The following is a 26,565-nucleotide window of genomic DNA, read 5'->3' as shown; positions in this document are numbered from 1 at the left end:
CTAGTCACATATCTCTATCTCAAAACAAATGACACAATTCACATTTTAATGAATAATAACTCTATCTATATATACCGTAGAGGGCCTCTTCTCTCTTAAACCCTGGCTATTCTAATTAGATTTTTAAATAGATGACGCTGATCAAAAATCCATCCACCTACTTCACCTGCATGTCAATCAGTCTTCCTGCCTGTCTGTATCCGTGTGCCAAACTGTATGAGCTTTCTGTATGTAATTGGACAAAAAAAGCCTGAATGTGAAAGTTGTCTGGTCTGTTTTAATTTTCTACTGGACATCTATTAGTTCCAAAATGACCTTTCTGATGAATAATTATCTGAGGCGTCTAGCCTGCACAGTAAACCTTCTGTCAGTACATAAAAAATGGTTCTCGCTCAGTAGTTTTGAATCGGGTTCATTTTTAACTTGACTGAGCCACAGAATTCCACCTTCCCTCCTTCCCCCTTCTTAATAACATTGTCGTGAGCTGTGAACATTAATCCAGAGATTCCCCAGTGCTGGAAAGCAGTTTAGCAGTTTCATTTAAAAACAGACCGGGTGAAGTTATACAGAGACTAAAATTTTACTTAAAGTTGTTTTGTTTTTTGTCGAGGAGGTAAAATAAACCAAAGAATTTGCTCACTTATGTTTGATTTAATGTTACTGGAACACCAAAAGGTAGCTCATGTTTTTACAATACTGTAATTGAGTTTCCTTGTATACTTTCAAAACACTTTGCTATAAGGAAGATTTTCTTCTTAATTTGCTGAAGGTATTCCTGGAATGATGAAGGTTCTAATTAGGTTGGAGACAAAATAAGACTGGAAAACAAAAAATATATATAAAAAGTTAATATATACTAAGAGGTTATAAAAATCCACACTTTTATTAGCAATAGCATTCGCTGAGTTTTAAATATCATTCAGCATATTATTTCTATGAAACATAATTCTGCAATTTAAGGTGAACTGGATTTTGACAGAAAAGAAAAATCAGGTGGATTTCGAGCAAGAGCAGAAGAGTTTGAAAGTGTTCCCAACTCAGATTTGCAATGGAAAGCAGGTGAAGGTCCTCTGACTGATACATCGGTTCCATAAACTGAACTGTGGGTGTGTGGGAACCCTTGTGCAGTAATTCGCAGTATTTATACCCTACAGATGTGTGAGAAATGTTGCTCAACGTTCAGGGAAGGAAAGAAGACCACGCCTAGGAGAAATAAGGACTTTCCCAGCTCTGCATTGTCCTAGTAGCCTCTCCACGGCCCGTTCTGCCTGGCTGTGGCATTCTGATAGCCTGGATCTGCCAGACAGACTGCCATTCCCTCAGCCAGGCAGATCAGTGCTGGAAACTCGGTGCTCCTGAAATGTTTATTGCTTGATTTCTTTTTAGTAGTCGTGCTTCCTGTGTTTGACATTCAGAGCCTGTTCATGAACGTGCTTCACCATGGCCCTAGTAAATTCTTCTTGAAAAGAGCTCCTGCTGGATTTATCAAACGCAGTGAATAAAATCCTGGAGACAGCCATTAAAAAAAAAAAAACTCTGACCTCTTTTTATCTCTAAAGAATACACACTGGCTGAATTGTGAGTTCATGGGCATACTTTTGCTTTGGATAGCATGATAAACTCTTTATATCGATGACCTTGATCTCTCTCTGATCAGATCAAGAATTCTGGCAAGTGGTATATACAGTATTTTATAAATATATTTTATATTTTTTTCAGCAGTGAGCATGGTATTAGCATTAACAAACAACTTGACTTCTCTTCATTAGAAATGATCCATTCCTTAGAGATATCGCCAAAAAAGAAAATAAAACATTACACTGACAATTGTTTTATTTTCAGCTATTTTTTGTTTGCAAAGTTCATTCCTGTGTGACAAGAAAGGGGGGATTTCATACCCTCTATGTTGTTTAGATTTTAAAAAGCAATGTTTTGTGTTTAAGAGATCAGTTGTTCACCTCAATTCAGTTTCTCAAAAATAGCTTTAGATTCTTGCAAGCTCAAGAAGTCTCTAGTCTTAATTTCCAGACCCTGGCAGAGGGCCTCTCCTGTTTTCACCTGCTGCACTGTTCTGGGTGTGAAGGTTTCTGAGATATTCTGAGTTCTTGTGTGTACTGAGGGATTAGCACAATCCAACCAGGAGGATGGGCTGTCTTTGTCCAACTTCTCCCTCTTGACCCCAAATAAAGCTGCACTTGCAAGAATAGAAGATTGCACTGGCAGACCTCTCAAGGGTGTTGAGACCTGGAGGCACCTCAAGGAACATGCATTTCATTAACTGGACCCGCTCTGTGAACACCAAGTGCCCCAAACTCAAAGAAGCTCCCAAAAAAAGCTTAGAAGATTCTGACTGCCTGAAACGAAACAAAAAATGACCGAGAGGCATCAACTGCATTTGGAGATCTAATAAGCAGTGGGTCAAAATGAAGAAATATCCCCTCCCTCCCCCCACTCCACGACAGTAACTAAAGTCTAGGAGTTGATGTTTTATAAAGACTAGAATATATTGCCAGTATTTAGACCAACTATGCCAGCTCTGCCATCTCCATACCATAAATGTACCGAGAGGCTTTAAAAGGGGCTCCATGATTATATGTGCCCAGCCCCAGTGCACATCTCTTCACCACTAAGCTTTGTGCTCTTCTGTGCCTCATTGCGTCCCCTGAACATTTACACACAATGTATCCTGTGCTTTTTGCACCCATCTGCTGTCATCCATCGTCTGGCTGCAGACGACATTCCTTGCCATGCGAGGCTGGCGGTGCACTTGGCTAGCTGTGCAGGCGGCTGTGAGCCTCTCCACCCTGAGCCCTTCTTCTGGCCTTTCTAGAGGTCTGGAGGGCGTGACCGGCTGCTGCTCCCCGTGGTTCTGTTCTGAATGAGTCTGCTGCCAGAGACACCCTCTGGCGGATGTCTCCTAAATCCCCAGTCGTTGGTGCAGTTGATTGTGTGCAAGTGCCCACTGTCAGAAGCCATCTCTGCTCCAGTAAATGTTGACTCTGTTCCAGCAGCCTGAACCAAGGCCAAGGTCTGGGCCTTTGCCCAGAAGCAGTGATTCTGCAAGGTCTGCAAAATCTTTAGGTTGATGGTTCATTGGCACCTACTTACAAAGAAACTCTGGCTGCTTTGTGTACAGACCATGTCAACACTGATTTTGGAGACTCCTCTCTAGTCTGTTTCTTGGCATCCTGGTTTAACTGTGTTGAAATGCACTTTGGAATAATGGCCTCTGCTGCTTTGTTTACTTCTGTTCAGGTACTGCACTGGCTGTCAGGTGTTAGATAAGCAAAACTGCAAATCTCCACTGATGCATGGCTAAACACCAAGAGCTCCCAATGAATCTATGGGCTGACCTTCTTGCAGTATTCACTTAACATTAAAAAATGCAGCAAAATAAAAAGGCCAATAGTATGTATTCCAGGTACTTATTTGTGCGAGCTTCATTCCTTCCTGAAGGCCATATGCTTTCCATTAGCAGCTTGCAAGCTGTTGTTGCCAATTAATGTAACAGGATAATTGGAGATAGGCTGTGTAAAATGAGGAGTAATGCGTTGTAGCTTTATTTCCTAATTACTGTACACACCAATACAGTCAAACATGTAATTGATGTTTTGGAAAGGGCAGTATTGTTTATCTTGTCTGTTCCAGTTAGAACATTTCTGAAGTACTTTCAGGTGAATTTCCTCAAGCGCGGCATGGCGCGGGGGCGGAGCCAGGGTGGGGGCGGAGCCAGGGTGGGGGCGGAGCCCTGGAGGAAGGGTGACGCCCCGCCTTTGTAGTCCAAGCTGTCCCGGCCTCAAGATGACAAGCCCCAGCTGGGCGGGCCCTATAAAGGCACACTGGACACGGCCCGCAGGGGGGAGTTTGACGCCGATGGTCCCGGAGGACCTGCGTGAGGCGTTCCTTTCCTTTTTGCCTGCCCCATCTCGTATTTTCGCCGGGGAAGGCACTCCTTTTTCACGCACTAAGTTCTTTTTTCTTTTTGCCTTACGCGCCCTGCTCTACCAGGCTGGACCCTGTTAAACAGGGGGTAAGCCCACCCTGGCTGTCACGATGCACAGCAGCGCATTAATTCTTTAGGCTTTTTTTGGTGTTATTTTCGTTTCTCGCAAACCTCACACCGGTCCCTCAGTTAGGGCGTTGACTTTTTACCTGTGCTCGCCGCGGCTCCACCCACTCCGCTCTGTCACACTTGTTTGGTTAAATACCAGTGGTCTGCGGGAGTTGTAGAAATACTTAATATTAAACATCTATTCACTTGAGTGATGAATGAATGTTCAACAAATGTAAAAGAAATGTTACTGTCTTATTGCCAAATGGAGATAGTGTAACAAGCTATGTTTTCTACATATAATAAATTAGTGTTATAAGCCACTCTATTTTTGCCAAAACTCTGATATACAAAGTAAAGATCTTTCTATGTCCAGAGGGCTGAAAGCTTTGTAAAACACATGCCAGAACTTCAGACTCATATTACAATCCCACAGTACTCTATAAAGAGGTGGGGCATAGAAAAGAAGGCAGATTCAGGAAGGTTTTAGCTTCACTAACTTGCTAGACTTCTTTGAGCAAGCAGCAACTCTAATGGATTCAAATCGAGATTACTGTGTGATATGGTAGAAGGCTTTAATAAGGTTCCTAATAAAAAGCTAATTCTCAAATTGCAGGTGGAAGACCTTCAAGGTCATGCATACATTTGGAATAAGAATTGGCTCAGATTGGCATCACTTAATTAGTGGAATGGAGTAATCTGTGTTTGGACCACCACTGTTCCTAATTTATATGAATGATCTCGATTCTGGTGCAGTTAAAGTAATCAAATTTGCCGTCAATACCAAAGCAGGAAGGTTAGCAAATGCTGTATAAGCTGCAAGAGAAATTAAAAAAGACTGAAGCCAAAGTCCAGAGTGGGAAACCACCTGTAATGTACAAGATGAGCTGTAGACAAATGCGGGTGTTGAAAGCAGCTTACAAAAATATAAACTCATTTTTTATGAGAAAGCAATAAACGTATAAAATAAAAGTATAGAAATTAAATCAAGCATGTTATGTTTAAAGTATTCAATACACTAGTAAAACCTCAGAAAACTGTGTTCGATTTTAGAAACCGCAATACCAAAAAGATATTACTGGTCTGGGATGAATGAAGAGATGAGTGAAAAGATACTGTATGTTCCAGTTTGGTTTGCAATGAACAATTAAAAGAACAGAATCTAGTCTGAAACTTAAAAGTCCATGAAGGAATCTGCACAGTCAACCTAGTGGACCTCTTCAGAATCAACAGCAAAAGACAAGCTAGAGGACACAAGCTGTCCTCGAGTCCTCTCTTAATTAAACTGAGGACAGGGGGCACTGCTCTGCCTGCTGGAATAAGCCATACAGCGATGTTATTGAACCTGATGCCCTGGCATTCCAAGAATCAGCTGGATGAGGTCCTCAGGTCCATTAGCTCCCAAAACACAAGTGGACTACACGTCCCAAACGGGCTACTTGAGTCTGTAAAAGTTCTTACTGTATGTTGTTCTGCAGCTGCTCCACTGATACACAGTTGCAGGTGTGGTGGAAGTTACCCTAAATGTACTGTATAGAGAAGTCTACATGATAATTCAAAAGTAGGAACATGAATTGTCTTTGTTGGCTTTGTAAGAGGTTTACAACACTAGCAATGGCTATTATCTGCTTCACCGTGAAAGTCCAAAGCAGTCTAAGCCTGTTGCACTGCAGTGCTGGAGTAAACCCCTGACTTGCTTGCAATACCTTGTGCTGCTGGGCAAAGCAGAGGTATTACACGCTTGTCAGCGCTACTGGCATCGTTCGGGCTGACAAGCAATCAACACTGGGAAGTGTATTGTTTTAGGTTGGGGCAACTGCTCCAGCGTTATGTTAAGGCTTTAGTAAAAATGAAGAAACCGTTGCTTCTTTTTTTCCTCCAAACAAATCCTTTGGGTTTTAAAACCTGATGCCTGTGGTCTTTATCATGTAGTTTCAAATTCAGCTTGCATTTCTTATTCTTTTTTTCAGATCTGGACCAGTATTTACATATTGTATTTTTTAATCTGAAATTCTGGCATCTTCCCACACATTGTGTGAACATCTGTACATACTGTAGGAGCTACTAACTGAGGTTTACAAGTTCAAGACTAGTGGCTATGCCAGATGTTTATCTGCAGTGCACAGGAACCTTTTGGTAAACTTGAGTTTAAGCTTAAAAAACGTGAAATGGAATGTGGGACGTTAAAAAACGTGGAAAAGAATGGATCAATATACAGCATAAGCTTGGTTTGATTTGATTGGACAAATAATTGCTCTGAATTAATAAACATGTCATTGAAACCATGTACTGTACACTTTTCAAATGGCAGTATCTTTTTTTTGTATTAGCTTTTTGTGATTGGAAGGAAATCTAGGGGATGTTTCTGGTATTCTATGGATAATCTATACTCTATGTTCGCTGTTGTACAGTAGCTTCACTAATCTAATTCTTAACTGTGTTAGACGATGATAAATCCAAGGCCTGTCCTTGAAAACATTAACATGCAAAGTCCTTATAAACATTACATACAACTACGGTATCCTTGAAGTCGATCTTTGCAATGAGTCAGGATGACAGGGCAAGGCCGTGGTAGAATTTCTGTGTGTATGAAGCACACTCAGGTTTTCATCTGACTAAACAAAACCTGGGACTATTACATACTGTAAGAAAGGAATAAAAAAAGAAGAGGCCATTCAGCCTCTCTAGCCCGTTCGGTAGCTTGTGATTGAATATGCAAGTTAAACAGATCCAGTTCCCTCTTGCTGGTCTATTACGCATGTGAGAAAGGTTGCAAGAAGACACACAAAATGGCTGCTGGTAGTTTGTTGATCCAAATATGTCATCCACTTTTCTCAAAAGATCCCAGGGATCACTTTCACTTTTTCTGAAAAGACCTACATCTTGGTCATGGCCTATATAGACTCCTTCTGAAAATGTGTCCTTGGACCCTTGTTTCACTGTCGACCCTCAAATAATCCACCATCAGTAATTTTCAGTATTTCACATACTTGCTACTGTATAAAGTCCCCTCTTAATTTCTTGACTGGTGCTGAAATGTTGCAAGAATGCCCAGTAGAATAGTTTCTAAATAGGACAATGTTCCAGGCAGTTCTTGAGTGACTTATTTAATTATAAATCACCACTGTTGTCTGAAAGATAACTACAGCAAAAGCTACGGTAGGTAGTATTAGAGCACACTGTCATTAATAGTTGCTGCATCCCAACAAACATAAACCATTCAGTTTATTTTTATTTTTATATTTTAGAAATCAAGGTCTGTTTCATGCTTCCTAGTTCAAGGAAAAGGGACATTCATTTTCTATCTCTGTTCTTGCAAGATTGGATATCTCCCGCCATTAAGTATTTTTAGTAGAGTCAGCAACAAATTAAGGATACCTCTGCATGCCAGCAAGGCACTCCGACTGCACGATTCTGACCTATTAAAGCTTACTCATTTTCCTCAAGCTGCTGAGCAGGGGTGGTGTTACAAAGTGACAATATGGGAACTAATCCCCCAGGGAGTGATGATACAGAAATGTTAGCATCCCCCAGCAAGACAAGTGCCAGGAAGGAGGGAGGGGAGAGTATGTTTGTATGTGGGGGGAGAGGGAACAACATTAGTTTCAGTGTCGTCAGCATTCAAGAGCCAGATCTCCTGCTTTCCAGCCCACTGCTCAGATATTAAGGCAAAACAGTTCCTTAATATTACTTGCATACAAATAAACTAGAATGTGCCCAAACATTGTTTAGGAGACAACCTGTTTTTTACTGTCTTAGTAATAGCAGTCCTGTTATTCTAGTTTATATGCAGAAGGTGCAGCAGAAATAACCTCAATATTAGGGGTTGCTTCAAATCTGAAGGCTTTGGTCAAGAGTGAATTAAGTTCTCATGAAAGGGAATTTGTGGGAACTGTTCTCAACTCGCAAACATACAGTATGTCTGTTATTGCAGCAGCATCCAGGTATTGCCCATAACATGTAACTTCTTAGTTTCTCATTCCGCTTTCTGCCATATTGAAGTATTTGTTTTAGAAGTAGGAAGATACAACTTGTGAGAGGATAAAGAAGAGAGCTAATGCAAAGGTACTTCAATTGCGTGATCTGACACTCGCAGCATGCTTACAAACTATGCTACTGAAAAAGGAGCTGTGAACTGTCTCCATGACTCATTTATCAGAACAGGTGACACACACGCACACACCTCAGCTGTTCCCCCTCCCAACAGACACACATCCAGAAACACTGTTCACAAACACCCACTCAAAGCAGTTAATAGAAGTTAATCTAAAATGGAACCTAAAATAGATACTGTTGCCTCTCACTCTTTTTTTGTAACTCTTCAGGGGTTGAAAATAACACTTCATGGCTACAGCATTAACACTCAAATACTGTATACATGAATAAACGACTTATATAGGAGAATAATCTGTCCATTGTTCATAAGACTGCAATTTCTTTATGCAAAAGATTGTGAAAGTCTGGATCAAGCTACTCCCCAATGTTGTTGAAGCCAATATCCTAGCTGGATGAGATCCTTGGATCAAATGAGTACCAGAAACCAACACTTAGAGGGGAGGCATCAAACATGTGTAAACATTCTTATGTAATTAGCCATTAGAACTTGGTTTCTACCAGGTTAAAACTCTATTATATATACTCTCTTTGTGTATTATTACATGATATTACATATACATTTCTAAATGGAATTTGTAGGCTGTAACATAAAGTTAGACCATGTCTTTAACATGAACTATACAATATTCCATGACTACACCTACACTTACACATACACTACACTGTATGGATTTCAGATAAAAAAAACCTACCCAAATAGACCGGCAACTATTTAAGGTGTGCACTCATTAATTCTCTTACTGGAAAACAACTTATTGATGGTAGTTTGTTGATCAAGAATGACAGTTTTATACGACATACCATGTGAATGTACAGTAGAATGAGAATGTATAGGCATGTTATAGAATTCACTCATGCAGTGTAATTGCAAAATCTTTAGCCAGTATTGAAATAATTTTATTTCTTTAACTGATGCCCTTACCCCAGGTTACCTACGACTATACACAGTATATACGGTATATAAAGTTGCATTGTGTAAATACAAGCAACCACACAAGTGCAACAAGATGAATGAATGAAATGACAATAAGAGCAACATGCAGTAAGATGCAGGAGGATCCCAAGTGCAGGACCTGGCAAAGCAGATAAAAAGGATTGATCCTGCCTTCAGAGCAGGTGGACGCAGAGGAGAGACGAGGACGTGGGCCAAGCTGGCAGGGAATGAGAACTACACAGCTCTTTGCCGGGCTGAATGCAGCTTCATATATGGAGATGGTGTTTCATGAAGATTATTATTCTGTTATAATCATGTGGGTCTTGAACAGGTGCTGGAAGGTAGGGATTTATTGGGGGTAGTTCCAAACTGAGGGGTAAGAGGGGATAAAGATGGAACAAATATGCAATGCATACCATAAAGGCAAAGGGCACAGCAAAACCATTCCACCCATTGAAAGGCAGGTAGTTCAATTGTCCCCAAGAGCAGAAAGACAAAAATGTTTCAATTACTTTCTTGATGCAATTATTTTCAAAACTAGAAACTGTGGTGAAAGCAAGTTGTGTTTTAAATTAAACATTTTTTTTTACCTGACCTTAAAATAAATAAAAATAGTAGATTCCTTAGTTCAGGAAGTTACTAACATTAAAAGTTACCTGTTTACAAGGTTACACAGTGAAAAATTAAAAATAAACCTTTACTCCTGATTCAAGGACAGCCAATTTCAATTAGATTTCCTTTAAAACACTATTTGACATACAAGTACATTTATGTATCTTAACGTGGAGAGCCTTCCCAATAAGATGCATTTATATTTATTGGATCAAATGGGTGCCTATAAATAGGCAAGAAAGTAACCCAGAGGTCAAACAAGTGCGCTCAATGTCTGTCCCAGCAGTGAGGCTGTGGAAGGAGCATAGATCAATACTTTTCAAAGTGATTTTCAAAACTCTGCTCCAGAGCAAAACTTGATTGAAAGTGCAGATCTGTCTATGAGACAATACAGCATTATGTTTTCAGATTCTGAGTTTATAACTGGCTTTGATTTGCAATAGAAAAATTGAAGTTTTGCTTGAGAAGAGAATGTTTGAATGTCGACCTTTCAGTTTCTGGAAGCTGGATTTCTTTTTAGCCTGGAGGAGAAAAGATAACAAGGGGACTTGATTCAAGTGTTTAAAAACCTGAAAGGTCCGACCAGATCAAGCCGGGAGTCATCTTCAAGATCATTGAAGATACAACCTGTGAAAATCAGGGAGCATAAGTCAAGGTTCTTTTGGAGCCCCCAGGACAGGACACAGGAGACATTATAAAAACTCCCTGACCAGCCTGCCGAGAAAGTGAAAGTGTTTAATGCTTTGAAGGTTACAAACGGGGGGAGCTCATTCAGCCTGTCTAGCAAACTTTATGTAAGAAAGAAATGCTTTCTCGTTCTCAGTTTTAAATATACATTTGCATTTAATCTTTCTGTAACCGTGTGTATAAGTTTCAGGAGATGGCATGATGCCTTAAATACAGTATATCCTGTCTGGCCATAGTGTATCTACAGCACATGCTCTGCGTGTATCAACATCAAGAGATTAAACAGAACTCATGCGCCGTTCCCATTTGCATTGAGTATATAATGTCTGAACTACAGTACAAACAGTCATTAAGAATAACAGATGAAACATGTTCAGTTTCTCTGGCAGAACCACCCCCCATGCCAATTTCATGGCAGGGATTTCTGCAAAAAGCTCAGAGCTGCATGGCCTTGAAAATACTGTGCTCTATTTCCTGAAGTAGAGCAACCAGTCATGATTCAGTTTAGTTGCTTGCCGTCTACTTTGTCCTAGTAGCCCTTTTGAGCACTACATGGACTAGCTGAGTCACAGTCTGAGTTGACCCACACGCTTCAGAGTGCTCTGTATTGTTTAGAGATGCACACAAAACAACTGAAAGGTATTGACCGTCTAAAGTCTTCAAAGACAATGGATGTCTGCTGCAGGTCTGGGACATTAATACTTTATGAAAGCTGTCTAGTGTCTGACGTTGAGGAAGTTACCTTGGGCTTCAGAGCAAAACCTTCCTTTGATAAGAGAAAATACTAATGTGGCTTTCAGCTAAGTAGGTTAAGTTGTGAAATAATGCATTTGGAGTAATATTTGTCTGTTACTGTTCACGAGTTCCCCTAATGGCTCTCTGAGTGCAGAGATGAGTGCAGTCCTGTTCATTTGCTTCATGTTTTCATGGTCTTCTGCCAGGTGAATTACTGTTCTGTTTAAAAACTCTTCTGTGTGGAGCTATAAACTGTATGGGAACAGCAGGCTAAGAAGCTGTTCATGTGGGTTTTACATGTACATGTAGGTTTTCCTCAGTGTGGCTGCCAGTGTTGAAACAACACGCTTTCAAAAGGAGGAAGGTTACTGACTGAAGTATTTTGGGGTTTACTTCCCTGTGCTTTTCTGCAGAAAGAGATAGAGTAAGGTAAAAATACAATATTATATGAGGTTAGAAATGAAATTACGTATTTGGTTGCTAGTAGCTTATTGATTTAAGGGTGATGCTTCTCTTCTTTTTTTACACTCGGATGGAAATCAACACAGCACGAACTGAACAGGTTTTTACTGGACACAGGGAGTCAGTTTGCTTTAGATCCTTTAGATCAATTTAAGGATGCACCGTTAAGGCGCATCTTTAGGGCTTCTGCATTGCCTGATATAGATTTCTTATTAAGAGGCTGTGTTCTCATCTGAACTCTCAACTGGAATCAATGGTGATTAGAATGTTTTCTAATGTTTGATGTTGCTCCCGTTCTCTAAAATAACTGGTCCAGTGAAGATCCTGAAGTCAATATGCGGATGGAAATAAATGGCTTCAGCCAGGGAAAGGCCTAGCTGTTCATCAAGCCATCGTGATCCTGGGTTGTGCCACAACCGCAGCTTTGTACTGTGTGCTGGTAACATGGGGACGAGTGGCTCAAGGGATTAGGGTTATTGCTTGCTATTGCCATCTCTCAGCGCTGGGCCCTGGTTTCACCCTGGGGTGCTATCGGTATGGAGTTTGTATGTTTTTCTCGTGTTCATGTGGATTTCCACCATGTGATCCAGTTTCCTCCCCCTGTCCGAAGACATGCATGTAGGTTAAGTGGCTTCTTGGGAAATTGTCCCCTGGCTTGAGTGTGAGAGTGTGTGTGTGTGCCCTGCGATGGACTGGCGTCCCACCTTGGGCCCACTGCTTGCCAGGTTGGCTCCAATGTCCCCTGGCTGGATGGATGCTTTTGTAACACGTAGAGTTTTGATTAGTTGAGTAATTTGTTTATCAACATCAGGATTAACCATTCTGGTGGATTCATGTTCCAACGACTTCTTGAATGATATGAATTTCTGGATTATTTCACTAGGATATCATTAGGAGCCAATGTTTGTAGATGACCAAAAAAAAAAAATCCTAGAATGAATGAATACCTAGAATTAAAAATGTCCAGACCTGACCTGATTGTACGGTTTAGTTGCAAGATTAGAAATACATTTTTATTACTACAATAAGATATGATGCGAAGCCTATTTAAACATAGCGATACCCACAGAAATTGTGAAGGAAAGCCTGTCAGGACATTCCCTTCTGCCCCAGAATGCATCTGGTTGCTCTTCCCTGGACAGGTTCCAGAAGAGCCATACAGTATCTTTGCAATAATGTGACAAATAATAAATGTACAGTATGTGTTCCTTCATCTCTGCATCCTCAGTTTAACCCACAGTGATAGAAAATGGTTATTTTGCTGAACGTTTTTAGTACAAGACTAAAAAAAACTGCTTTGGAGAGAGACAATGGAAATGATAGAGAGCTGTTTGAAGGAAACCCATGGTTTGCGCAGATGAGATCTATGTGTATCCAGATTTGTTACTTAACCTTAGCCTGACTATATGACCCCAGAATCCCATGAAGACTTTGAGGAAGGTGAGGTCATCTCAGTGACCCTACACACAAAGTAGGGTAATTTGTGAATTAAAGGAAACCACTTTGAAACAGGGTGTTATTCCTTTATTGAACTGATGTTTTTCTACTGTTGGAAAGATTAACACTTGAAAAACATATTTTGTGAAATTAAAAATGAACATTTATTTTGGACATTTGTCTTTTAAACTACATTGCCATGATTTCAACACATTCTCTCCAGGCAAATTAATAAATCATCTGCTATTTGCGATGAATCCAGATATCCAGTTATAATTTAGGCCAGATTAAATCAATCATAGCTCTGCCACAGCTATTAGTATGTTACAATTACAAGATTAATAGCAACATTTAAAGTTGGATTAATGGAAAATAAAGACTTTTTCTAAATATTATTTGCATTTTTATTTCACAGATGACTGCACTATAATACTAGCTCCCAATAAGAAACATTATCAGTTTAGCAAAGGTATAGTGCTTAGTTTAAAGTAATTTCTCTAAGCACAGGGACTCCTTTTTAAATAGGTCTGTTCCAAAGTGGATTTTAGAACCATCTTCTGGTAGGATAGCCTCTTCACAAGAAATCACCTTCAGTAGGAGCCTCTCATTTAAAATCAAAGTGAAGTCTATGATTAATTCAAATAATGCCACCATTGTTGTGAAATATTAAAAGCAGGATTGTAACAGGTTCACCATTTACCATCAAATGAATTGTAAGACTTTATTACACTTCTAAACTTGGAGTAAAAAGTTTTATCTTTCGCTGGGAAAAATATGCAATAAAGAATCAAGTGAATTATTAATGTATTTTTTTATCTACAGTATGTAACTGTATTTCAAGAAACAATATTTGGAATTAGAAACTTATTTGGGACTTAAAGAGAACAAAGTTTAGGTGATCGTGATCCCCAATAAACACATAATAAAGCATAACATCTGTGTCCCAAGTCAGAAGCAATTTGGTCCATTATTAGTCATTTATTTGCAATGTATTAGATACAGAAGCTAACAAAGGATGTAGAATGTTTAGCAGGGATAAGTGATGGACACTAGTCACAATTAGTTACTAGTCACCAAACTGGTGGCTTAAAACTGTACTAATAATTTGTGAAAATGATTAGAATTGATTGTTTTTTCAACAGCATTTATTTTAGTGATATGATTCTTTTTCATAAAGCAAATACTTTGCTGTGGAGCGGTGGAGCTACAGCAAACGTATATGTGGTAGGTATAAAATGTGGCCGATTCCTAAGATGATTTTTCAAAATACCGTAAAGTGAGGAGGAAGTTATTTTAGATACAAGCCGACATCTACACTTACTGTATACAAATCAACTGTGGCAGCATCAACAGCATCTCATTCAAGCTAAAAGCATTACTTGCAATTTCGTCTTGCTTACTGTACAGTACATATACAGTACTGTATAGTGTATATATAGTATATGCAAGGATAAGCTTAGCATTTTAATCTGCTCTTTGTTCCTCTTATGTAGGAGATGCAAATTACTCATATTCAGCTTAAATCATACTACTGTATAAGTTACACAAACTGATATTTAGAGTGTCAAAACCCTAAAGGTTTTCATATACCAAATCTTTCCAATATCAAATCCAACCTTAATTTTTATATATGTGCAGTAATCATTTGTGACCTTTGTTCCTCTGCATGCTTTACTGGAAAGCTGCTGTAGAATGCTTGAGGTCTACAGCGCCATACAGTTACCCATTTCTACTATTAGTGGCCTTGTATATTGTCTCCTTCTACCATTGAATGATGAACAGTAGAGATTAATATTGTCCTCTCTGCTAAACTGTGCAGCACGTCTTTCTTTAATTACAGCCTGACTTCTCTGCAATAGGTCACCATCTGTTCTGACATGCACCAATATCTACAAGGCTCTGCTGACCTGCTTTTAAGAGAACAAACTTCCATGTGTGTTTGGCATTTCAAATGAGAAGCTGTGAAATGGGAGATGCATGAAAATGTAATACTAACTACTGTATGATTTAGCCGAAATGGATATAGTAGCCAGTTAAATTCCAGTCATGTGCATTTGAACTGTAGATCAGCTCCATCATACCTGAGAGGGTGTAGTCACCCCACTTACTCCAAAACAGACGACCACACAAGCACATGTTTGTCTTCTGGTATTTGTGGGGATTTACGACTATGTGTACTGTACTCTCATTGTGACTTTATTGACTATTACAGACCCCACCCTTGGAATAAAAGCTCCAACAGGATGTAACTAGATTAGGAACAAATGATTTTAGTACTTTTAGATTTTAAAGAAGATGTCAGTTGGGTAATACAAAAATAATTTACGTACCTTTTACGTTTTGAGGATACTCCCAAATTGTCTGTATACTGTAGCAGGTCACTTTGCGTGTGAGAATATTATCCCCATATTGATAACAATACATGCTCACACAAAAACATCCACTTTCTGTTTAAAGATTCAAATTGGAATAGAGGATGATGAGATTAACATTATAAAGGATTTTAGTACCTTAAGTTTTTATTGGCCTAAATCATTCTGAAACGAGAAGCTTGTTATCTCAGTTCCTGAGCTCCTTTTTGCTGGCAAGGGGACACGCAGAGCATGAAATAAACATACCCTTTCTCATAGCTGCAACATTTGAAAAATCATGCATGCAAATTGAACTTACCAACATATATTAAAGTTAATTTTATTTTGCATTGACATCCAGGAGGTTTGCTAGCTAATTTCACTTTCAAATATCTTACATAATATTGTCATCATTTTTTGACCAAAACAAACCACAAAGATACTCTTGCAATACAGCCCTCAACATTTCCTCACTGAAAAGAACATGAGGTACCAAAGAGAGGAGGCCATGTGGTCTGTCTTGCCTGGTTGGTAATTAGTAGCTAGTCCATGGATCTCCAATGAGCCAACAAAATGATTGGGTACAGTAGCTTGTTCCAGATTCCCACAAACCTACAGTAAATGCACATCCACACGCTGTACATTAGCTTCCACTTGTCCTCTGGGTCATGTTTCTCTGTTCCTTCTGAAAAACTTAACTGGATTGACTTTGTCAATGCCTTTGAGGACTCTGAACACTTGTACATCTATTTACCTTTGAAAAGTATTTACCATGCTCATGTTGTCTCGGTCTACCGCCCTGTCAAGTCTCTGACAAAAGACAGCAAGAAATAATTGGTGGAAACACAAATAAAAAAGCTAATATTTCTGTATCTCAGTCATTCTCAACAGTGGTGTTGAACATTTATAGAAAAAAAAACGACAGGCAACATTTCAGAGGAATAGGATATCAGTGACACATGCAATCACACTCTGATTTCCGCTGAAGATTAAAATGTGTGCTCAGGGTGCTTATGGCACGTGACTTGGACACTTCAACAGACCCAGTGTCTAATGAGGGTCTCTCATTAGGCCTATTCAGAGACCAGACATGATGAATTCTAGTTGATAATAGGTCCTAGCGAGTGCCTTGTTTTTTTTATACAATCAAAAAAGAATCACACATCAAGTGGTGCTCAGAAGATTCTGTAGATGAATCACTAACCAAAAACTGAATATGAGCTGGGGAAACTATTTAAAACATCACATACATATTAAAGTTTTATTTGTGACAAGCATTCTGCACGCCATAGTCAGCACACAAGGCTGCATTTGTCATTTATTGTGATTTTTCCAGAACAACACAAATGCAAGTGATTTGTGGCAATTCTTGAAGTGTTGCGGAGCCTCTATTTTTTTTTTATTTCCATGGACAATCATGTTTTGTTAAGAGAAAGATTAAAAGGAGCAGATTTTATGGTTCTGAACTAAATATAATCCTTTAAAAAACTTGCAACTTCCCAGATTTAAATTAAGAGTTAATTTTAGATTCTTTATATACAGTATATATCCTATACAAATTCATATACTGTACATTCTAGGATACAAGAATTTACTGCAATGGATGGGCCCTGGTTGGGTCACATTAAACACATAACTATGTTTAGGGGTTTCCTGATGTTATTGAAAGAAAGCTGCTGTACTGTACTTTGGTCACATAATGAAAAAACAGGTGATTGTCTTAAACACACTTAATCAAGAACTGATGGACAATAATGGAAGCTGTTTAAGATACAGGCCTGTACTAGTGTGGATTGCTGATGTCACTGAATTTATAGCAATAACTTGTTGAGAAGAACAATTCGTCTTGTTATTTGGACTTCCAATGAAGATGACTGAAGGTATACAGTATACAGTATACTGTATATATATATGCTTTATTTTTAAATGCTTTTTAGAATATTGAGTCTAATTCTCTCCATCAACACCATTATCTGGAAGTAATTCCACAGGCTGACATGATAATCAGAGACCAAACATGATGAACTGATTCTTGTTAGAATGTAATGCATTCTGGTGTTATTTATGCATACTAAGACCTTTTTTAAAGTAACCCTCAAGTTAGAGTCATGGCAAACAAGTCACTTTCGCCCGGCTTTTCTGAGTCTTGATCATTCCCCACGTCATTTCTCATCCTCCACCTGTGCAGCTGCCTCTTGGTTCACTTCTCACTCTGCAAGTCGGTTCAGACACATCTCACTATACCGGAATACTCAATTAACGCCCTCAAAAGCATTTACTGTAAGTCTTGGGCGTCATTTTTCCTCTTGGAAAACAGTTAACAAAGGGCCTGCCCTTACTATCAGGAGACACCCTGGCAAATCTGAGCACTACATGTACAGTACAGTACAGTATGTCATCTCCACTGAGCTGCAAAGTCCTGAATGCACAATGAGAAATCAGTGAAGGAATATGGAAAATCATGTGAGGGATTTATTGAGCCTCTTGCTTAGCTTATCATGAATATTCTTGGTGTTTTACAGACAGCACCGGTGTTAGATCAGAGAGCTGCGTCAGCCTCATATGAGATGCAAATGAACAAGCTGAAAAGTAGAAAGAGTACAACACCCAGTTTTTTGACAATCAGTGTCATGTTCATGACTGGGAAAAAAGACTTTGATCTTTCAGCCTGTCTTATTTTACACTGTGACGGCCGCGGTTCTGTTTGTTTCTCTTCATAACTCAGATTTCCTCGTACACTGGAAGACTTTCATTTTTTTATTGTGTTGCATTAAATGAGAAGTGAGTCAAAGTCAATTTCTAAGGGATCATACAGAATGTTTTCTTGATTTTCTGTGAGGTGTTTCACTAATGTGGGTTTTTTTCTTGCCATTGTTTTTCTTTGAAAGGACTTCCACAGCCAGATTTGCTAACAGTTTTAATATATCCAGATTGGCTTTTTACCACAGCAGTGTGAAACAGTACAAAAAGGCACTGTTATGATGGAAGAACATTTCACTTCCTTCTAGATGCATTGCTTGTGGTAAGCAAACCACCACCAGACATAAAGAAAGCGATCTGTATCTTGGGTTACGACAGGGTTAGAAACCAACTGTGTTTCCTTTAATGAGGATATAGATCAAAGTGGAGCTTAGATCAGGGCGGGAGACTTTGTCACATCCACTGCAAGGTATTTCAGGTAGGGAATTGCTGCTGTACTGTGTGATACTGTCTGCAAGTTTCAGAAATAAAGCAACAGCAGAAGCTCTCAATTTAAAAGCCAGCTGTTGAGGTTTCTAATACACCAATGTGTTGTTATGGGTATATATAGTAATGAAAATTCCCATTTTTTAATTTATATCATATTATCATCATTGCCACATACAGTTTTAATCTTTATTAAAACTATGCTGTCTGTATGGAGGCTACAGGAATACTGAAACTTGCACGAAGATAATATACAAATGAATGTGATTTGTTCATGCCCTGGAGGCATCTCAGCTTCGCCCATGTCCATGGACCTTGAAGGCCACGTCTCTGCTGACCTTGGACAGGAAGTGTAAACCATGCAGACTATTGGTCTCTCCAGTGACATGCCGAGTGGGGAGGTGCACTGGTAGGGGTGGACTGGACACAACCCTCCAAAGCAACAAGCTGCAGGTACTGTACTGTATAAGCAGTGCTCTGCAGACAGGTGCTGGATCTAGCAATCGGTGAAGCTAAATCTTTTTGGGTTCCGGGAAAGAAGAGGGCCAGCTTTATAATATATAATATATAATATTGTGGGAAAAAAACACTGTAGTTAAAAGGCTATATGAAATGCAGTTTATCATGGATAGTTAAAATTGTACAGAAAAGTGTACTGGCAAAGGGGTAAGCCTTCAAGAAAAACAAGATTGCTGCGGAGTTTGTGTTGGTTTACCGGTACGTGGTGTTTTTACCCTGGGACTAGAGTTTCCGAAACCAGTGCCTCCGTACAAGGATGGGGATGCTGTCCTGAGGTGCTGAGGTTCTGACTGTTGGGTCATTGATGATTCTGTGGCCCTGTTTGTATCAGTAGGAGAGTGACAGTAACTCCAGTAACCCAGCTTAATTCCACATCCTTCCATTTAGTTTGCACAATTGCACAGGCATTAAACATTTTCTCTCTGCTGTGTAGTCTGGCTCTTCGTGCAGAACGGCAGCCAAAGGTCACCCAGGAGACATTTCGGAGTGCTATATGTACAGTAAATATAAAAATAATAATCGTCATATCCCATTCATATTAGGCCATTCTTTAAACATCACCTGTTAAGCATGCCTATGCATGATAAAGAAACATTAAGATAAAAACAATGCCACTCAGTATTATTAATATTCTAAGCTACAGTAAATATCTATAGTTTTAATTTATTTTGTATTTTTAAACGTCTTCTGTTTAGCCTGAAAAAGCCACTCTCACTATCAACACTGTACTGGAATTCAGAGTTATGTTGTTAGTGTTTTGTGCTGAAACGAAGCCAGACAGTTTAATGCCAGTTCACGGTCACAGGGGTTCGAGCCTAAATCTCACCCTGTGGCGTGAGGAAGCAGCCTGGTGCTTGTGGCACCACAGAGGGGGGCTGCCAGCGCTCCCTGCTTGATTGGGGGTGTTGTCTTGTTGCAGGAGCACTGGGAGAAGGAGGGCAGCCAGCTTGACAGAGCATAGCGTCGGCGGCCACTTCATTGATCGATCTACCACTCCAGATCAATGAGTAATGTAATTAAGTCTGCAAGTTGAAAAAAATAAGCATTTCAAAGTTACTCTGGGTCTTTGTGGACGATATCGAACATGCAGTACACCTAAACGAGACAGTTTGACCCCTACCCACCTTTCTCATATCAATCTCTCTGTCTCTTCTGTGATTTCTGAGAGAGGTAGTGTCAGTTTTACTGTACTTGCTCTTGCTCTAAATCTTTCTTCTTTGTCTTTTTAAGGAAAAAAATCCTTTTTAACAGTGAGATTAACTTCACTATATCCAACACTTAGAGAATGGCCAAAGAAGAATTATAGATTTTTATAACGGAAATGCTTCATAAAATTATCTTTCCGTTGATCAGTGACCATAAACATTTGAATCCATTTAAATTTCACCTGACAGCTGGAAACACCTCAACAAAATAAGTGTGGGACATGTTACAGTATTGAGTACAATCTAATATTTTTCCAAACCCAAAGGACCTACAGCGCATGGACAGCGTGGCCTGATGCCGAGGCTCTTGTTTGTAAAACATAAACCTGTCCTCCAATCTGAGGCATCACAGCCACACTCATGAAAGGGTGGGTTACTGAGGTCACTTAGCCATGGAAATGGGCAATGATAAGTAATTAATGTGCCCCCATTCCTGGTGCTAGAGCCATCTGGTCTCCGTCAGAAAACCAACATATTCCTCCTTGATTCAGTGCTTAAAAGGCTGGTGTTAAATTGTCAAAATCATTCTGCATTGCAGGAGAAAGCTAGTAGCCCCTAATGCATTATACTCCCTGTTGTATGTCTTAGATTTGTTGGTTAGCCATACATTGGAGGTGTGTTATGGGATGGGCAGCCATCTTGTGTCGTTGTGTTGTGGTAAAGATAAAGAGTGAAATACTGTAAAGCACTGGTTGGCTTTCGTTGCTCCATTTAGGACCAAGCAGTAATTTTACAGCACTTTTTAATGATTGATATATCTGTCATCCTTTAGGAGGAACTTTCCAAGCTGTTCTAAGTGAAAGGATCTCTAGCTAATGGAAAAATGTTGCAATCCTTTTTTTGTAATGTGCTTTATGACAGTTGTTCGTGTTTGGAGCACAAAGGAATTGTGAAGTTCCTGTCTCTGATGGACGTATTTCATAGACCCCAGGATATAATTTTTTTTAGTAGTTGTAGGAACCATCTTTCAACATGTTATGGTACAGTAGGTACCCCAACCAAAAGAAATTAATAAACCTTCTAACAGGGGAATTGGGTGGAAAGTTAGTTGTTTAAGAGCAACGCATAACGTCTTACATAGACAACACTCATCAGTTCCAGCAATCAATCATCGGTGGACATGGATGTATTAGCACTGTGTTCTGTCTTAGTGAATCTTAAAGGCTTTTTCTTTGAAGCTTGAAGGAGTCATTTCAGCATTAATGTTATTAATATAATAAAGGTTACAGGGATCAAGTTAGAAAGACATGTGGAGAAACAACTTCAAGATCATTGAGTTGGCCAGCCTACTGGACTCGTTTCTTCCTTCGTCAGAGAATGAGGAAATATCCCGATATACTGTACTACACCTGAAATTTCCAAATTAGCACTAAGAGTTAGGGGGCACTTTTCTATATCTCAAGATGTGTATTACTGGAGAAAGTGTAAGGAAAGATCACTCAAGAAAAGTGAGAAGTGTGTAAATCAGTGGAGAATGAAATGTCATTATATGGGCAATAGTTCTTGCTTTCCAGAGAACATGAACAGACAAAGCTACAGAAATGGCACATTCAAAGCAGCAGTGCACAAGAACACTTTCTCAGAATGCTGGAGGTTATCGACTATTTGTACAGTACCTATGCTATCCCGTCTGACCGTTCCAAAAAAAAATCTTGAAAAAAGCTGTTTAACAAAGTGCACCAGAGCCAGCAAAAGAACAGAGTTTTTTATGTGATTAATCTTGAATGTGCTATTCACTGAAATATATTAATTGTACTGACTCATTCAAATCCACCTCAAGTGCAATCAGGCCCGGGTTCTTTGGCTAATTTTCTGCTTGATATCCTTCTGTTTATTGCAAATGTTATCTTCAGAAAGCCCTCGCTGCCACTGTCGGGAAGCCGTTCTCCTCAGATCCCCACTCACGTCCAGCTCGTGTGAATGTGCAGAGAGCCCTTCAGCAGCATGCACTTGAAGAAATCATTGAACATGAATGCTGCTGCCGCATGGTGCTTCCTCAAATATCTAAAAGCTTGAAACTGCTACTGTGTATTTTCACCTTGGCATTAGAACGCCGGATCTTATTAGACAGATGTAGGAGAAATACCAATTCCTGCAGCAAAGAAATCACAAGTAATTTACAATATTGACCCATTCGATTCTCTGCTGTGTTTTCTGTTGTCCCCTTTGCTGTTCTTATGTTTTTCACCGTTACATTACAATGGACGGTTAAAATAATATTCCTCTAGGAGTGTGAGAACGCCGTTGCCTTAGGGACTACGATAATGAAAAGGCACTGGGCACGTTACAGAAGTGATGTTGCCCCCTTGAAAACCCAGGCAGGGCAGAATTCTGCCACGACAGAAGACCAGGTCTTTTGGCATCGTGGAGTTCGCCACTGTTGTCTCCCCTCGAAACACAGACTCATCTGGGGGACATCTCACGCCATTCTTAACATCCCTGAGCCCAGAGCTCTGACTTTCAAACATCTTTGGAGTGGCTGGGCTTAATTTCCATGCTGCGCAGAGAGGGTGCAGGCTGTCCTCTACAGCTCGGCCGCACGGAGTGCCAGAAGGAGCAGAACAGGCCATGTTTGCAGAAAGACAGGCAGGTGGGCTATTAGTGAGACAATATCCTATCGTTCTGGAACACTGTCTCCAGGGTAACCTCTGTGTATTGAGCTGCATTCTTCTCATAATTATGCTGTAACCTCCATTTAATGGTCACCATCTGTGGTATTATTTAACTGTCAGCATGCCTCGCTGGTGCCTGATCCAGTATGGAAGAAAATGTTGCTGAGCAGCTCCAGTGGTGCAGTCCCTGATCTGTTGACACATCTAGACTGAAACAGACCCCAGTGCCCGCTTTCTAACAACTCTGTCCCTCAGTGCAGACCTTGCTGGTTTCGTTAACGCATTGGTTCACACTTCTGCTTAAAAGCCAGAGGGAAAAAACGTTAACCAATTTGGAAACTCATTTTCTCATAATGACTGCACTCTTGCCCATCAACTGTACTTCATCAGAAATAACAAAACAAATATTAAATGATACTGTGACTGGATTTTAAAACAGAATTTAAGAAATGGGTGTTTTTCCATATCGATATATTGTATTAAACCCATAATGATCAGAACAAAATAATTAGAAGATTTTAAGTTTCATCTGGACAGAAGCTTATGTTGCATTTCTAATGAATTTGAATTGCATATCACATAGGCTATAGCACTGTGACACAAAAATGCTTATCAGTCACATGAATTTTGCGCTAAATTGACAAGCTAATTATTTTTTCAGTATTTGAAAAAATGTTACAGTACATCTTGTTTTGAGCACTGTTGCTACAGTAAATCAAATTGTGTTTGTTGCACCTTTGCTGCATGTTTGCAGCGAAACCCAACCTGTTAAAACATGTCTCAGAAGTGACTTTGACCTTGAATTTTGATGTCTCAATTGTTTTATTGATTAAGCAGGAAAAGATGTGGTATAGTATGTCATGGCTGATGTGAATTTCTACTTCACAAAATGAATATAATTATTTACTCTGGGTATTTTAGTTTGCTTTGTTCAGTTTCATTCTAAACTATATACAGTATGTTGCCTGCATACCTAAAAGCATAAGAAGGGCTGTAAATGAGAGGGCACCAGCTTCAACAACATGACAGGATAGGCTGCTGCAGACTTCCACAACCCTAATACTTTCATCCTCTTTCACCACAGAGCATATTTTAATCAGACAGTGCTTGACAGGCACAGACCTACAAGTACTGTTTAAGAACTGATAAGAATGAGAGGGAAGTGCTTTCTTTTTCTAGAGAGGAAAAGGGATGAAGGCAGTAAAACTGGCACACAAGATTTTTATATAGTAAATAGTGTAGATTTTGAAAGAAAAGATGTCAAACTGTCTAGCTGTTCATTAGTAAGACCTATGGTAGAGTATTGTGTACCATTTTGGGCACCATATTTGGAAACAAAAGGTACTGATGCTGTCACGGATGTCAGAAGGCATGCCGTGGAATGGCCAGGAGAGCAATGAAGAGCCTGTGCATAGTGGCAAAACGGAGAACAGCCCGGGCTCAGGAGGTCAGACGATGTCACATAGAAACCTATGCCCACAGGCCGTGGAGGAGACAACCTGGTGCTAGGTGGGTCTCAAGACATCCGAACCCTCAATGCTGATCCAGGAGCAAAGGGTGACCCGGAAATATGTAGCCCCACACAAAGACACACGGGAAGGAAAAGCAAAGCACAGGAAACTGGGAACAGGACAGAGTAGGAGCGCCCTCTAGCCGTAGAGGGCGTGACAGATGCCCTTGAATCCATTGGAAGAAAAGACACCAGACATAATCCCAGGCTGAAAGGAATGTTCTCCATTAACAGGCTAAAAGAACCAAATCATGAGTCTAGAGTGAGGTCGTAGATCAGAAGCGGTAGGTCAGAAATCCAGAGGGTCACAAGAGCGAACGAGAAGTCAGAGTAAGTCGCTAACTGGAAATGTAGCTCAGGCTAAGGAAACCTTAATAGTGAGTGAGGACAAGTTACAGAGTGGGAGTTTAAAGTAGACAAGGTGAGTGAAGTTAATTAGTTAGTGATCAGGATGCTCGTGGGTATGCGTGCGGTTTGTGACAGTCATCATAAGAATAAGAAAGACTAGCAAACGGAGCTCAGTGCCGTTTCTTCACTCAGGAGGGCATTGAGTCCAGCATACGCAGCCCTACTCTGGTATATGAACAGGCAACTGAAGAAGGTCAGTGGTTTAGCATTCCAAAGTGCTGTCTCCATTGGTGAGCTAGAAACAGGACAGTCAGGGAGGCACTCGGGCTTGAAATGATGCTTCCTCCCTGAGTGAGAGGAGTGGAGATCCGGGTGCCACACACCATAAATCAGCAGATGTGTGTTTTACTCTGTATAAATAAAGATCCTTTTTTCATATACAAAAGGAGGAGGGTTTTCTTCATTGTTTGTCACTTCACTGATGGTAAAACAGAAGTGGATAAAAAGGACTGCTTGCTGTGGTCATTTCTTCTCCTCAATGGCGCTATTTAGCATTCAATTTGCATAAAGCACAAAAATATCCACTCTATCTGAAGATAGAGGTGGAACAGATGATAATAGCAATTTAGTTTACTGGTGCAGGTTGTTAGGGCTGGGATTCAAATTTAATTTATGTCATAATCTAATTTAAACCAGCAAAACAGCAGAATTAATTTTTGACTGACAGAGGAACATGACCTTTTTTTTAAATGAGCCATTTTCAATAGCAACACTTCTTGTTTGTATTGAAACTGGTGTCTTTTTCCACAGGAAATATACGTAAATGTAAACTTTGTTGGTTGTGTAAAACAGAATTTGTCACTTCACTTGTTTTTGCAAGGATTTACAGTATTTTAGTAATGGAGACCTAGGGTATGAATGTTCAGGGTAGTCAATTTTGTCCAGCTCCTATGCATATTACCAATGAACATTTGCTTTTTATTATTATGTAGATGTGGTATTTCAAAATCCCTGTAATTCCTGGAATGTTTACTATAGAACTAATTTATTCCCATGGGCAGTACAGTACTGATCATAAATTTGGTCAATTACTTCTATTAGTTTGCAATGAACCAAATCTAATAATAGCACTATCCTGATTACAGCTCTTTGTTTGTTATACAATATATTGACTTTGGCACAGATTTACTAGGGCCTTCTTTGTCTTAACAGGAGGACATTTCTCTCCATATGTTTTATTCTAAAGGGACCTGAAGTCTTTTATTTTTCACAGCTGATCTCAAGTGAATAAACGGTATCGGTACACACCAGCGCTAAGTGACGTACTGTAGATGCACTCCATCCTGACAGGTGCAGTCTGCTGGGACCAGTCACCCAGACTGACACAGTCCCTCCGGATCTGAAGAAGCTCAAGATGGGCCTGCACACTGGGTGACATTATGCACAGGACAGAGATAAATGGAGATGGCATATTCACACTATAACACTGTCACATGAAGCGCACCAGCAGTGGTGTATACTGTACTCACTCCTCGCAGAATTACTGTCTCCCACTTGATAGAGTCTGGTGAACAATCCACTACATCTCCCTTTATTTAAGTTTAATCTCTGCTGAATCTCCACGAATCACATTTATTTGCTCAACATTTTTAAAAATAGTCCTTTACAAACAGTGGAGAATGAAATTAAAGTACAGTACTATACCGTAGCGTTGCTTCCCTCGATGTCAGATGGTCAGACCCCTCAGAGGTGAGGTGAGAGTGCAGTGTTTCTTTTCATCATTTCTGCTATAAAAGGTAG

The 26,565-nt window shown here is 39.8% G+C and overlaps 1 protein-coding gene across 2 annotated transcripts in view; it reads left to right on the top strand.

The window, feature by feature from the left end:
* The window catches only part of sgcd (sarcoglycan, delta (dystrophin-associated glycoprotein)), a 177,612-nt gene that overhangs the window by 14,154 nt on the left and 136,893 nt on the right, over window positions 1-26,565 (top strand). The gene's annotated exons all lie outside the window — the stretch shown is intronic.

Source organism: Lepisosteus platostomus, chromosome 13, assembly GCF_059453375.1.
Source record: "Lepisosteus platostomus isolate fLepPlt1 chromosome 13, fLepPlt1.hap1, whole genome shotgun sequence".
In the NCBI taxonomy this organism is placed as follows: Eukaryota; Metazoa; Chordata; class Actinopteri; order Semionotiformes; family Lepisosteidae; genus Lepisosteus; species Lepisosteus platostomus.
This window is presented reverse-complemented; position numbering and strand designations above follow the sequence as displayed.